Below are 14,361 nucleotides of genomic sequence, written 5' to 3' on the forward strand. Positions count from 1 at the left end.
TAGTCACTGAGCTGTCGTCTTGCCCAGTATCTTGTCCAGTTTAGGCACACACTAACGACATGAAGCACTAGGCCAATTTCGAACAACCAAGAGCAGCCCCAGTACGACCCATCGCGTGTATGCCCCTCGTGGGACACGAGGTGGACCGACTTAAAACCTGTGTATGAAAGAGAAAAAAAAAACATTATTATCATACCATACCCATTTACATTACCAGGGACGCCCCAATGCTAATGACCCTTATTTAAAAGGTTCTCCTATATCCACCCATCTCCAACTCAGTCATATGCCTGTCTAAGTTACTCTTAAAGGACTCTAGCGTGTTTGCCTCCACCACCTTACTTGGCAGAGCATTCCATACCCCCACTACCCTCTGTGTGAAAAACCTTCCTCTAATATCTGTGTTGTACCGCATAATGGGCGAGGTTCTCTAGCCTCCCAGACACGTGTTTCCTGCTCAGGAGGCGGCATGTTGTTTGCTAGCGGTGGGATTCTCTGGTTCCCCCACTGTCAATAGTAATTCCCATTGATGTTCACCCCACGCTGGCGGGAAACCCGTGGGTGGGGCTGTGCTGCCGGCATGAACGGCCGAAGAATTCCACCCTATATCTTTTCATTTAGACAGGACTGGGTCCTTTTGTGTCTCGGCTTTGATTTGCTTTGCAGACACCGGCAAGGTATCCACAAAATTGAGGGTCAGCACGATCTCTTCCACAGCTGGTAACAAAGCTGGGCTGATTGGAAATGGCAGGCGACTCAGTGCATTAGTGTTAACTATCCGGGTCCTGGGGTGGTGCTCTAGGAGGTACTCAATAGCCACCAGAAACAAGGATGGAGGCAATAGCGGCTATTGCCTTGTTTTCTTTATAAAGTCCCAGCAATGCTTTATAATCAGTCACTGTGACAAAGCACCTATCATAAGAACATAAGAAATAGGAGCAGGAGTAGGCCATGTAGCCCTTTGAGCCTGCCCCGCCATTCAATAAGATCATGGCTGATCTGAAGTGGATCAGTTCCACTTTCCCGCTTTCTCCCCATAACCCTTAATTCCCTTGTCTATCAGAAATCTATCTACCCGTGACTTAAGTATATTCGATGAGGTAGCCTCCACCACTTCAATGGACAGAGAATTCCAGAGATTCACCACCCTTTGAGTGAAGAAGTTCCTCCTCAACTCTGTTCTAAACTGCACCCCCCGCCCCTTATTTTGAGGCTCTGCCCTCTAGTTCTGGTTTCCTTTCTGGGCATAAAGAATCTCTCTACCTCTACCCTATCTGGCCCCTTCATTATCTTGTAAGTCTCTATAAGGTCCCCCCTCAGCCTTCTAAACTCCAACCAGTACAGGCCTAGTCTATTTAATCTCTCCTCATAGTCTAACCCCCTCATCTCCATATCAGCCTGGTGAACCTTCTCTGTACTCCCTCCAAGGCCAATATATCCTTATGCAAATAAGGGGACCAAAACTGCACACAGTACTCCAGTTGTGGCCTCACCAGTGCCTTGTACAGTTGCAGCAAGACCTCCCTTTCATCATACCATATTGATGGAATTTTTTAACACCAAACACAACTGCCAACTCTCTTTCTTGATCTGGGAATAACCCTGCCCCCCCCTCAGTGTCTGAGAGAGTCCTAGGTGCATACAGCCTCTTCATTCCATCTCTCCATCAATGTGCCAGTACCACCCAACCCCATGACTGGAGGTTTCACATGTCCAGTTAGTTCCTTTTTGGGTCAAAATGAGTCAATAAGTTGAGGATAAAAGTTGTTGTTTAATTCATTGGGATTCCTTAGAGTTGGCCCCTCCTTAATGGTCCTCACCTTGTCATCCACCAGATGAAGGCCCTTGCCATCCACTCAATAGCCCAAATAGGTCACAGCACTTGCTTGGAAGACATATTTTCCCCTTTCAGGCATACCCCAACCTCCAAGAATCACTACAAGGTCTCTTCCAGATTTACTAGGTGTTCACATTCCAAAGTTCCTATGACCAAGACATTGTCCAGGTATACTGCTAACTGAGGTAACCCTTGGAGTTTGTTCTCTATGACCCGATGAATAATGGCACATGCAGATGAGACCTCAAAAGGCAGGCGAGTGTACTCGTATAGGCATTTGTGTGTCTTGATTGTTGCATACTTTTGGGAAGTCTTGTCCAAATCATGTTGGAGATATGCCTCAGTTATAGCTTATTGGTTACTCTGCGCACTGGCTCTACCCTAGCTTGGGCGAACCACCTGAATGATCATGGTTGCACCCTGAAGTGTTTAAAATGCTCCGGGTGGCTCAGTTTGTTTTGGTCTCCATTTATAAAATGGAACAGAAACAACTCTCACCCACCTCTTCTATATAAACCTGAGGTATTTACTCAATATATAGTGATCATTGCTCCCTTCTTTAATAAAGTCTTAAAAAGATAAACAATTGAAATTTAAAATAAAAATTCGATTCTGGATGGTAATGAAGCAATTCTTTGGTTCCCAATGCCCACTGAAGTCCTCAGATGTACAAGTGAACATTGTCCATGTCCAGCTGGACTGAATATAACCACAGTGCAAACTTCCTCAAGCACCTACTGCCTGGACCCATGGGCCCAATTGCCTTGGCCAGTCCCAGGGACAGTAAAGGAGATCCTCCAACTGGTCCACTCTGCTGTGTACCAAGAGTGAATAAAGATCAGGGCTACACGAGCAAGGGGAGCAGTGGCCCATCAGTCACACTCTGTACACGTAAAACACATGGGCAGCACGGTAGCACAGTGGTTGGCACTACTGCTTCAGAGCTCCAGGGACCTGGGTTCAATTCCTAGCTCAGGTCACTGTCTGTGTGGAGTTTGCACATTCTCCTCATGTCTGTGTGGGTTTCCTCCAGGTGCTCTGCTTTCCTGCCCCAGTCCAAAGATGTGTGGGTTAGGTTGATTGGCCATGCTAAAATTGCCCCTTAGTGTCCTGAGATGTGTAGATTACAGGGATTAGCTGGTAAAATATGTAGGGATATGGGGGTAGGGCCTGGGTGGGATTGTGGTCGGTGCAGACTCGATGGGCCGAATAGCCTCTTTCTGTACTGTAGAGATTCTATGTAACACTGTTAGGCAGATTGGAAATCCCTGAATTAGCTTAAAAATCATTTAGAGGAGATTACTCCATAGCGGAATCCCATTAGAACAGGGGGGCTGCTGCATAGTAGAATGATCCTCTCCCATGGACCTCCCAAACCTACTCTCAAAATTTACAAAGCAAGTTTTTGACTAAAGTGCAGGACCATCAGGACAGGGTTATTACATAAGGCTTCGGTCAGTGAATGCAGCCCCCGCCCTCAGAATTCCAGCATTCTCAGCTTGATACCTTTTTGCTTTAGTTAGGTTGGTAAAGGAGACAGTTGGAGCAGCAAAGGCCAAAATAAATGCCAAAATCCCCAACTCCATTCGCACTCCTCAGCTGTGATCAGGTTTGAGGCACCAGTACCACATGCCCCCTACAGTGCGTCCTCAGTATTTGTTCACTAATAATCCCAAGTGACATTTCACCCCTATACCGTGAGTCCTAATATCATCAGGTTGGCTAGAACCATAGAATACAGTGCAGAAGGTGGCCATTCAGCCCATCAAATCTGCACCAACTGTCTGAAAGAGCATCCCACCCATGCCCACCTCTATTCCTGTAACTCCACACTTTTGCCATAGCCTATCAACCTAACCCCACACCTTTGTGGGAGGAAACTGGAGCACCTGGAGGAAACCCTCACAGATGCAGGGAGAATGTGAAAACTCCACACAGACAATAACCCAAGATGGGAGTGAACCTGGGTCCCTGGCGCTAACAGCAGTGCTAACCACTGTGCCACCCTAATACAGCCTCTGTCTTACGTGCATCCAGTCTGTGCAATAGATGACAAAGTCATCCAAGCATGCTACCACACATTTTCTCAGTACTTGGCCTATGAGTCTTAGGCAGGTGGCTGAAGCCCCATGCAGTCCAAAGGATTAGACTGTATATTGCTATAGCCTCTCACAGGCTTCAAAAGTCAATTTATCTTCAGTAAATGCTCTGTTAAAGGGATCTGTGTAACAAGTTGGTAAGATGACTGTTTTCCCGCTGCCTCGGCAAAGCAGCCAGCATAATTGAGGACCGCACGTACATTCTCTCTTCCGGCTTCTCCCATCAGGGAAAAGGTACAAAAATCTGACGTCACGTACAAAACGACTCAAGAACAGCTTCTTCCCTGCTGTCATCAGATTTTTGAATAGACATACCTTGCATTAAGTTGATCTTTCTCTATACCCTAGCTATGACTGTACCACTACATTCTGCACTCTCTACTTTCCTTCTCTATGAACAGTATGTTTTGTCTGTATAGAAACAATGCTTTTCACTGTATACCAGTACATGTGACAATAGTAAATCAAATCAAATTGGTCTAGGAACAGTGAGAGAAGCAACCCAGAAATTACAGATTGGAGTATACCTAGCAGAAAGGAAGATGGTTGTGGTGGCTGGAGGTCAATCATATCAGTCCCAGGACAGCACTGCAGTAGTTAACCAGGGTAGTGTCCTCTGCCAGATCATCATCAGCTGCTGCACAATGACCTTCCTTCCATCGTAAGGTTGGAAGTGGGGATGTTGGCCGATGATTGCATAACATTCAGTACCTTTCAGCACCTTAGATATGAAGCAGTCCATGTTCACATGTAGCAAGATCTGGACAATATCCTGGCTTCGGCTGGCAAATGACAAATAACATTCACGCTACACAAATGGTGGGATATTACCATCTCCATCTAGAGAGAATCCTACCATCTCCTCTTGACATTCAACGGCATTACCATTACCAAATCCCCACTACCAACATCCTGAGGTTACCATTGATCAGAAACTGAACTGGACTAGCCATATAAATACTGTGGCTATCAGAGCAGGTCAGAGGCTAGGAATCCTGTGGTGAGTAACTCACCTCCTGATTCCCCAAAGCCTGCCCACCATCTACATGGCACAAGTCAGGAGTATGAAGGAACACTCTCCACTTGTGTGAATGGCTGCAGGACCACCAATGCTCAAGAAGACCAACACCATCCAGGACAAAGTAGTCCATTTGATTGGCACCTCATTTACCAACTTAAACACCCACTCCCTCCACCACTGATGCTCAATGACAGAAGTGTGTACCATTTACAAGATGTTCTCACCAAGGCCCCTTTGAAAGCGTCTTACAAATCCTTGGCTGTTGTGTGTTTTATATCTGAGAGCTATGCAGAGAGGGCACATCCTTATATCATTTATTCACAGTGCTAATGTCTGGTCTCTCATGCTGCTAGCGGCCAGCTTTCTTCTGAGTACACACCCAGGCTTAACTTAAGAACATAAGAACATAAGAAATAGGAGCAGGAGTAGGCCATCTAGCCCCTCGAGCCTGCCCCGCCATTCAATAAGATCATGGCTGACCTGTCGTGGCTCAGTTCCACATTCCCGCCCTCTCCCCATAACCCTTAATCCCCTTGCCTATCAAAAACCTATCAACCCGTGTCTTAAAAATATTTAGCGAGGCAGCCTCCACCACTTCAACGGATAGAGAATTCCAGAGATTCACCACCCTTTGGGTGAAGAAGTTCCTCCTCAACTCCGTTCTAAACCGCTCGCCCTTTATCTTGAGGCTGTGCCCTCTAGTCCTACTGTCCTTTCTGAGCAGGAAGAGCCTCTCCACCTCGATCCTATCCATCCCATTCATCATCTTATACGTCTCAATGAGATCTTCCCTCATTCTTCTAAACTCTAATGAGTACAAGCCTAGTTTATTCAGCCTCTCCTCATAGTTCAACCCCCTGAACTCTGATATCAGCCTAGTAAACCTCCTCTGCAATCCCTACAAGGTCAAAATATCCTTGCGTAAGTGCGGCGACCAAAACTCCAGCTGCGGCCTCACCAGTGCCCTATACAGCTGCAGCAAGACCTCCCTACTTTTATATTCAATCCCCCTCGCTATGAAGGCCAGCATCCCATTAGCCTTCCTGACCACCTGCTGCACCTGCAGGCTGGGTTTTTGCAACTCATGCACAAGGACCCCGAGGTCCCTCTGCACTGTCACATGCTGCAGTTTTTCGCCATGTAAGTAATAGTCCTTCCTACCATTATTCCTACCAAAGTGGACAACCTCACATTTGCCAACATTAAATTCCATTTGCCATTTCCTGGCCCATTCGCCCAGCCTATCTAGATCCTTCTGCAGACTCTCCACACCCTCCGCACAATTTGCCATTCCACCAATCTTGGTGTCATCAGCAAATTTCGACACCATACACTCGGTTCCCTCCTCCAGATCATCTATATAAATGGTAAATAGCTGAGGCCCCAGCACCGATCCCTGGGGCACTCCACTAGTCACCAACCGCCAATCCGAATAGCACCCATTGACCCCCACTCTCTGCCTCTTATTTGACATCCGATCCTCTAGCCACGCTAACACCCTACCCCCAACTCCATGCCCCCTGACCTTCTGTAATAACTTCTTGTGAGGTACCTTGTCAAACGCCTTCTGAAAATCAAGAAAGACCACATCCACCGGCTCTCCTCTATCCACCGCCCTAGACACATCCTCATAGAACTCCAATAAATTCGTCAGACACGACTTCCCTTTAACAAAACCGTGCTGCATCTGCTCTATCAAACAATTCTCCTCAAGATGCCTCGCTATTTTCTCCTTGATCACAGATTCTAACATTTTACCTACAACAGACGTTAAACTAACCGGCCTATAATTCCCCGCCTTTTGCCTGCCACCCTTCTTAAACAACGGTGTAACATTAGCCGTTTTCCAATCTTCTGGCACTTCCCCGGAATCCAGCGACGTTTGGAAAATAACCACCAAGGCATCCACTATCACCTCCGCCATTTCTTTCAGAACCCTTGGATGCATTCCATCCGGTCCTGGGGACTTGTCCACAATCAGTCCCTCCAGTCTGTCGAGCACTGCCTCTCTAGTAACAGTAATGTCATTCAGGCCCTCCACTCCTACCATCTTTCCATCGCTAACACCCGGCAAATTATTCACGTCCTCCTCCGTGAAGACCGAAACAAAAAAGTTATTCAAGGCCTCAGCCATTTCCCCATCCCCTACCACTAAGTCCCCCCTCTCATCCTCTAAGGGTCCAACGTTCACCCTAGCCAGCCTCTTCCTTTTTATATATTTATAAAAACTCTTGCTATCCTTTTTTATATTAAGCGCTAGCCCAGCTTCATAGTTTATCCTACCCTTCTTTATCAACATTCTTTGTTGACATTTAAACTCTCCCAATCCTCTTCTCGCCCACTACTCTTAGCTACTCTAAACGCATCCGCTTTTAATTTAACACTTTCCTTTACCTCCTTCGTTATCCACGGCTGATTCTCTCTCCTCCTACAATCCTTTTTAACCATCGGAATAAATTTCTGCTGAGCACCAAGAAAGATCTCCTTAAAGATCCTCCACTGTTCCTCAGCAGACCTACCTTCCAACGCGCTCCCCCAATCAACATTCGCCAATTCCTCTCTCATCCTACCGTACTCCCCTCTGTTCAAACAAAGGTCACAGGTCCGGAAACCCACTTTCTCCTCCTCCATCTGCATCAGAAATTAATCAAGCCCAGTGATTATCAACAATAAGCAGACTCACATCATCAAACACAGAACAATTGAATAATTGAAAGCTACAGCAACCTGTATAACCAAGAAGGACAAGGACAGCAGACACAGAGGAAACACCACTACTTGTAAGTTCCCCTCCAAACCACTCACCATCCTGGCTTGGAAATATATCGTTACTCCTTCACTGTCGCTGGATCAAAATCCTGGAAATCCCTAGCTAACAGCATTGTAACTGTACGTATACCACATAGATTGCAGAGGTTCAAGAAGGTAGTTCACCACCACCTTATCAAGGGCACTTTGGAATGGGTAATCAATGCTGACCTTGTTAGATATACGCACATCCTCTTTGTGAATGAAAAAATGTTAAGAGTTCTATTGAGATTATAGGTTTGAGAATGGTACACAGAGATTCGTCAGGTCTAATTATGGAGCAAGATACGGAGATCTCTTTTGACCCCTATCTTGGATCACATCCTCACAAATTCAGCTGGTGAGTTTGTGTTCCTTAGTGGCATTGCCAAGTCTCACCGTGTAGCCTAGACAATGATGACAAAAATATTCTGGTATTCTCAAGCTGACCTTTCAAGCAACCCCATGAGGTCCACAGCAATCCTTTTGAAGGGCACCTCATCCCAGTGGTGGACAGAGGAATGAATAGAGGGCAATACTGAGGCCAGGGTCCACACAGCTGACACTCTGGACATTCATCCGTGGCCTAAGAATCACCTCAGCGGCCACTCAAGTCTTTTCCATCCTTGGATGGGTCAGGTCAAAGGTTGTCCTCCGGCGTTTCCATGGCACCACAAATTGCTCCATTTCCTCTCCGTATTGCTGAGTGTGTGCAACTCTTTACTGTATAAATGGGGCAGGGCTTTGTGCCTTACTTTCAACCTTTTCTCACCATGACCTCACTGCATACGACTGGATCCTTCATTTGCTCCTGGTCAAAGTCAGATGTTGACACATCCAGTGCTGGGAAATGTTTCCTGTCAACTTCTGAATGATTGATCATCGCGACTCCTCTCTGTCATCTCAGAGCAGGTCCTGGGTCTCCTCCCCGACACTCTGAGCTGGAGAAATAGAGGGAATAGGCTGTTGTGTCCCAACTAAAAGTCTGAGCACCTCCAGCTTCCTTCCTCTTGCTTTAGCAATTAGAAGTGACCCCGATTCAATAAACATAGAACATAGAACATTACAGCGCAGTACAGGCCCTTCGGCCCTCGATCTTGCACCAACCAGTGGAACCAATCTAATGACCCTCTAACCTAAACTATTCCAATGTTATCCATACGCCTATCCGCTGACCATTTGAACGCCCTTAAAGTTGGCGAGTCCACAACTGCTGCAGGCAGGGCATTCCACGCCCTTACTACCCTCTGAGTGAAGAACCTAATTCTGACATCCGTCCTATAATTATCACCCCTCAGTTTAAAGCTATGTCCCCTTGTGTTAGCCATCACCATCCGAGGAAAAAGGTTCTCACTGTCCACCCTATCTAACCCTCTGATCACCTTGTATACCTCAATTAGGTCACCTCTTAACCTTCTTCTCTCTAATCAAAACAATCTCAAGTCCCTCAGCCTTTCCTTGGTTATACAGATCTTTCCACCATACCAGGCAACATCCTCGTAAACCTCCTCCGCACCCTTTCCAATGCTTCCACATTTTTCCTATAATGCGGCAACCAGAACTGTACGCAATACTCCAAGTGCAGCCGCACCACAGTTTTGTACAGTTGCAACATGATCTCACGGCTCCGAAATTCAATCCCTCTACCAATAAAAGCTAACACACCATATGCCTTCTTAACAACCTTATCAACCTGGGTGCCAACTTTCAGGGATCAATGCACATGTACCCTGAGGTCTCTCTACTCATCAACACTACCAAGAGTCTTTCCATTAGCCCTATATTCTGTAATCCTGTTACTCTTTCCAAAGTGAATCACCTCACACTTTTTCGCATTAAACTCCATTTGCCACCTCTCAGTCCAGCTCTGCAGCTTATCTATGTCCCTCTGCAAACTGTAACATCCATCCTCACTGTCTACAACTCCTCCGACTTTAGTGTCGTCTGCAAATTTACTAATCTATCCTTCTACACCCTCATCTAGGTCATTTATGAAAATGACAAACAGCAGTGGCCCCAAAACAGATCCCTGAGGCACACCACTTATAACTGAACTCCAGGTTGAATATTTCCCATCGACCACCACCCTCTGTCTTCTATCAGCTAGCCAATGCCTGATCCAAACTGCTAAATCACCCTCAATCCCATGCATTCGTATTTTCTGCAGTAGCCTACCATGGGGAACCTTATCAAACGCTTTGCTAAAATCCATATACACCACGTCAACTGCTTTACCCTTATCCACCTCTTTAGTCACCTTCTCAAAGGACTCGATAAGGTTTGTGAGGTATGACCTACCTTTCACAAAACCATGTTGACTATCCCTAATCAATTTGTTTCTCTCTAGATGATTATAAATCCTATCCCTTATAATTCTTTCCAAAACTTTGCCCACAACAGAAATAAGGCTCACCGGTCTATAATTCCCAGGATGGTCTCTACTCCCCTTCTTGAACAAGGGGACAACGTTTGCTATCCAAATTTGCTAAACAGCCTAAGGGGTGCAAGAAAGTCAATCAAAGAACTTGATCTTAATAAGATTCAGTTCAATGTAATGTTTGAAAGGGTGAAGGAGCTGTTAAGATTCTAGATTTGGGTCAAGCTGATTTCAATCTTATGAGACAGACGCTGAAGGTAACTGGACAAATCTGTCAATTTATTAAACGCCAGAAGGCAATGGGAGGAGTTCAAAGAAGGATTGAATTCCTAGCCCCTGGTATTTGAATCTTCGAGATAGAAAGGCCACCACTCTATGACCTTTTTTGATGATTTTCTGTATCTGTCCATGCCATCTTAATGAGGTATATATCAGCATGCTCAAGTCTCTTCGGACCACCATTACCTTTTCCCATCTGGAAAATATTCCATTCTGTCTAGTGTAGCCTAAAGTGAATGTTCATGTATTTGCATTTGTGGAGATCCATTTGCCACAGTTTTGCCTAGTCTATCAACATCTCTTTGTAATCTTACTCTTCCACCTATACTCACAAAGCTGCTTATTTTTCTGTCATCAACAAATTTACACATGGCTGTCTATCCCATAATCTAAGTTATTAATTATTACGTTGAATAATTGAGGCCTCAACACAGATCCTTGCAAAACAACACTAGTCACATCCTATCAATGAGATTATCTCTATTTCCCACCTCCTGCCACTCAGCTAATTTCTAAAGCAGGTTAGGGCGTGTATGGGGTGTCAGGGAGGGGGTAATACCTTTGGTGGGGGAACATGCCGCATCCTTTCAGGGCGGTTTGTGGAAGACGCTCGCATGGAGGGCAGAAGAAATGTTTCAAAGACACACTCAAAGCCTCCCTGAAGTCGCTGAACATGACTACCTGGGAAGTGCTGGCACAAAATCGCCCTACCTGGCACTGCCTCATCCACAAAGGTTGTCAAGCTCACGAAGCAAGGTGTATTGATGAAGCACAACTTAAGCCCGATCTGCGCAAGTCCAGAGCCACCAGTGCAACAAACTACAGTGTCTACACAAGTCTGTCCAATATGTGCCAGGACATTCCGTGCCCGAATTGGCCTGATCAGTCACCTTCGGACACACCACAACCAGCCTCAAAATGACTAATGATGTCGGGATCCTCATCGATGACGATGGACGAACAACAAAGCAGGTTAATAATTTTCCCTCAATTCAATGAGCTTCAACTTCAGCTAACAGTCTCTTCTGAGGAATTTAATCAAATGCCTTCTGGAAATGCATATGAATAACATCTATAGACAATCACCTGCCCATAACTTTAGTTCTATCAGATTTGTTAGGCATGACTTACACTCTACACATCCATACAAACTCTTACTCATCCAATGAAATTAGGCAAGGTTTCAGTTACTCTATGCTTAAGTATAGACTCTCATAATTACCACCAATAACTGTTAGACTAACTGGTCTATTTTTAAAAAACTCTTCCATGGGGACTGGGCATCATTGGCAAAGTCAGCATTTTTATTGCCCATACCTAATCGCCCTTCAGAAGCTAGTTGTGAGCTGCCTTCTTGAATCGCGTCAGTCTGTGTGGTGTAGGTACATCCACAGTGCTGTTAGGGAGGGAGTTCCAGGAATTTGAGACCGCAACAGTGAAGAAATGGCAACATATTTCCAAGTCAGGATGGTGAATGACTTGGAGGAGTACTTGCCAGTGGTAGTACTCCCATGCTCTTGCCTTTTTAGCTGGTCTGGGTTTGGAAGGTGCTGCCTAAAGAATCTTGGTGAGTTCCTCCAGTGCGTCTTGTCGATGGTACACACTGCTGCCACTGTTCTTCAGTGATTGAGGGACTGAATGTTGGAGGTGATGAATGGCATGCCAATCATGTGGACTGCTTTGTCATGGATGGTATCTAGCTTCTTGAGCGTTGTTGGAGATGTACTCATCTTGGCAAATGGAGAGTATTCCATCACACTCCTGATTTGTGCCTTGTAGATGGCAGACAGGCTTTGAGTAGTTAGTAGGTGAGTTGCTTATCACAGAATTCTCTGACCTGCTTTCGTAGCCAAAGTATTTATCTAGCTAGTCCAGTTCAGTTTCTGGTTGATGGTTACCACCAGGATGTTGATATTGTGGTAGTCAGTGATGGTAATACCAATGTCAAGGGGAAATGGTTGGATTCCCCTTTGCTGGAGATAGAACATAGAACATAGAACACTACAGCACAAACAGGCCCTTCGGCCCACGAGTTGCGCCGATCACATCAACACCTATCTATAACCCCCAATCCCATAAAACCCCATATACTCATCCAGAAGTCTTTTAAAAGACCCCAGCGAGTTCGCCTCCACCACCACTGACGGCAGCCGATTCCATTCACTCACCACCCTCTGAGTGAAAAACTTACCCCTAACATCACTTCTGTACTTTCCTCCCCGCACCTTAAACCTGTGTCCTCTCGTAGCGACCATTTCAACCCGGGGAAATAGCTTCTGAGAATCCACCCTATCTATTCCTCTCAACATTTTATAAACTTCTATCAGGTCGCCTCTCAACCTACGTCTCTCCAGGGAAAAGAGACCCAGTTCCCTCAACCTAACTTCATAAGGCATGTCTCCCAGTCCAGGCAACATCCTTGTAAATCTCCTCTGTACCCTTTCAATAGCTTCTACGTCTTTCCTATAGTGAGGCGACCAGAACTGCGCACAGTACTCCAAATGAGGCCTGACAAGGGTCTTATAAAGATGGTCATTGCCTGGCACTTGCATGGCATGAATGTTCGTTGCCACTTTTCAGCCCAATCCTGGATATTGTCCAGGTCTTTCTGCACTTGGACATGGACTGCTTCAGTATCTGAGGAGTTGTTATGAATGGTGCTGAACATTGTGCAATGATCAGTGAACATCCCCACTTCTGACCTTATGATGGTAGGGAGATCAGCTGAAGGTAGTAGGACCAAGGACACTGCTCTGAAGAACTCCTGCAGTCATATCCTGGAGTTGAGATGATTGACCTCCAACTCCACAATCTTTTGTGCCAGATATGACTTGAATCTGTATTTTACTGGTTGCCTCTTCACTATTCCTAGACTGTCATTTGACATGCAATTTTCCAATCTAAAGGACAAGTCCTCAAATCAAGAGAACTTTGGAAGATTATAGTTAAGCCACCAACGTTCTGTGAAATGCTGGGATGAAAACCAGCTGGGAATGTGTTTAATCCATGTCTTTTTCTCATTGCCTCTGTTAATTTTGCTGAATTGCTGTCTCTGCTTCAATGATGGCTTCCTTGGCCTGCATGCAGTTTTCCTCCACAGTAAATACTGATGCAAAGTAATTATTGAGCAGGTTGGATTTAATATTCCACTGGTAAGATTGATGGGGAAGAGGATTTGTTAAATCCAGCAGGTAGGCAGCTTGCCACCTACCCAGCTGTCTCTGTCCCCATTGCAATGTAACCATGGCTGGAATAGCATCAGACAGCAGCAGCCCCCTCTTCCCCCACCATCAGAGGACCAATTGAGGCAGCAATCTCCAAATAAGGGGATTAAACTGGAAGTGAGTGAGGCCCACCACTGGTGGCCAGTCCAGCAGGTTTCCCTGTTTCAGTGCTCTGGTGGGGAAAAGACTGTTGTCCACCTGTTTGTGGAATGTGCCTTTGCAATGATGGTCTAGAGAGAGATGAAATGGTTTATGACGAGGTTCATCAATAGTACCTGTGTGACCTGGGCTCTGTGCTCTATGGGCTGTTCCCAGAGATGTACACCATGACAAACATCAACAGTTTCTGGAGGATCATTAACTCAATGAAAGACGCTCTTTGGTCTTGTTGATCTTCCAGTGCAAGGAGTAGTCCCTGACTGAGTGTTACAGACTGGCACATTCCAAAGCCCAGGACTACATAGCAACATAGAACAGTACAGCAGAGTACAGGCCCTTCAGCCCTCGGTATCATGCCGAGCTATGTCCAAACCCAAGATCAAGCTATCCCACTCCCTATAATTCTGGTGTTCTCCATGTGCCTATCCAATAACCGCTTGAAAGTTCCTAAAGTGTCCGACTCCACTATCACAGCAGGCAGTGCATTCCACACCCCAACCACTCTCTGAGTAAAGAATCTACCTCGGACATCCCTCCTATATCTCCCACCATGAACCTTAAAGTTATGCCCCCTTGTA

The sequence above is a fragment of the Carcharhinus amblyrhynchos genome, chromosome 19 (assembly GCF_965287045.1).
Source record: "Carcharhinus amblyrhynchos chromosome 19, sCarAmb.v2.hapA, whole genome shotgun sequence".
Lineage (NCBI taxonomy): Eukaryota > Metazoa > Chordata > Chondrichthyes > Carcharhiniformes > Carcharhinidae > Carcharhinus > Carcharhinus amblyrhynchos.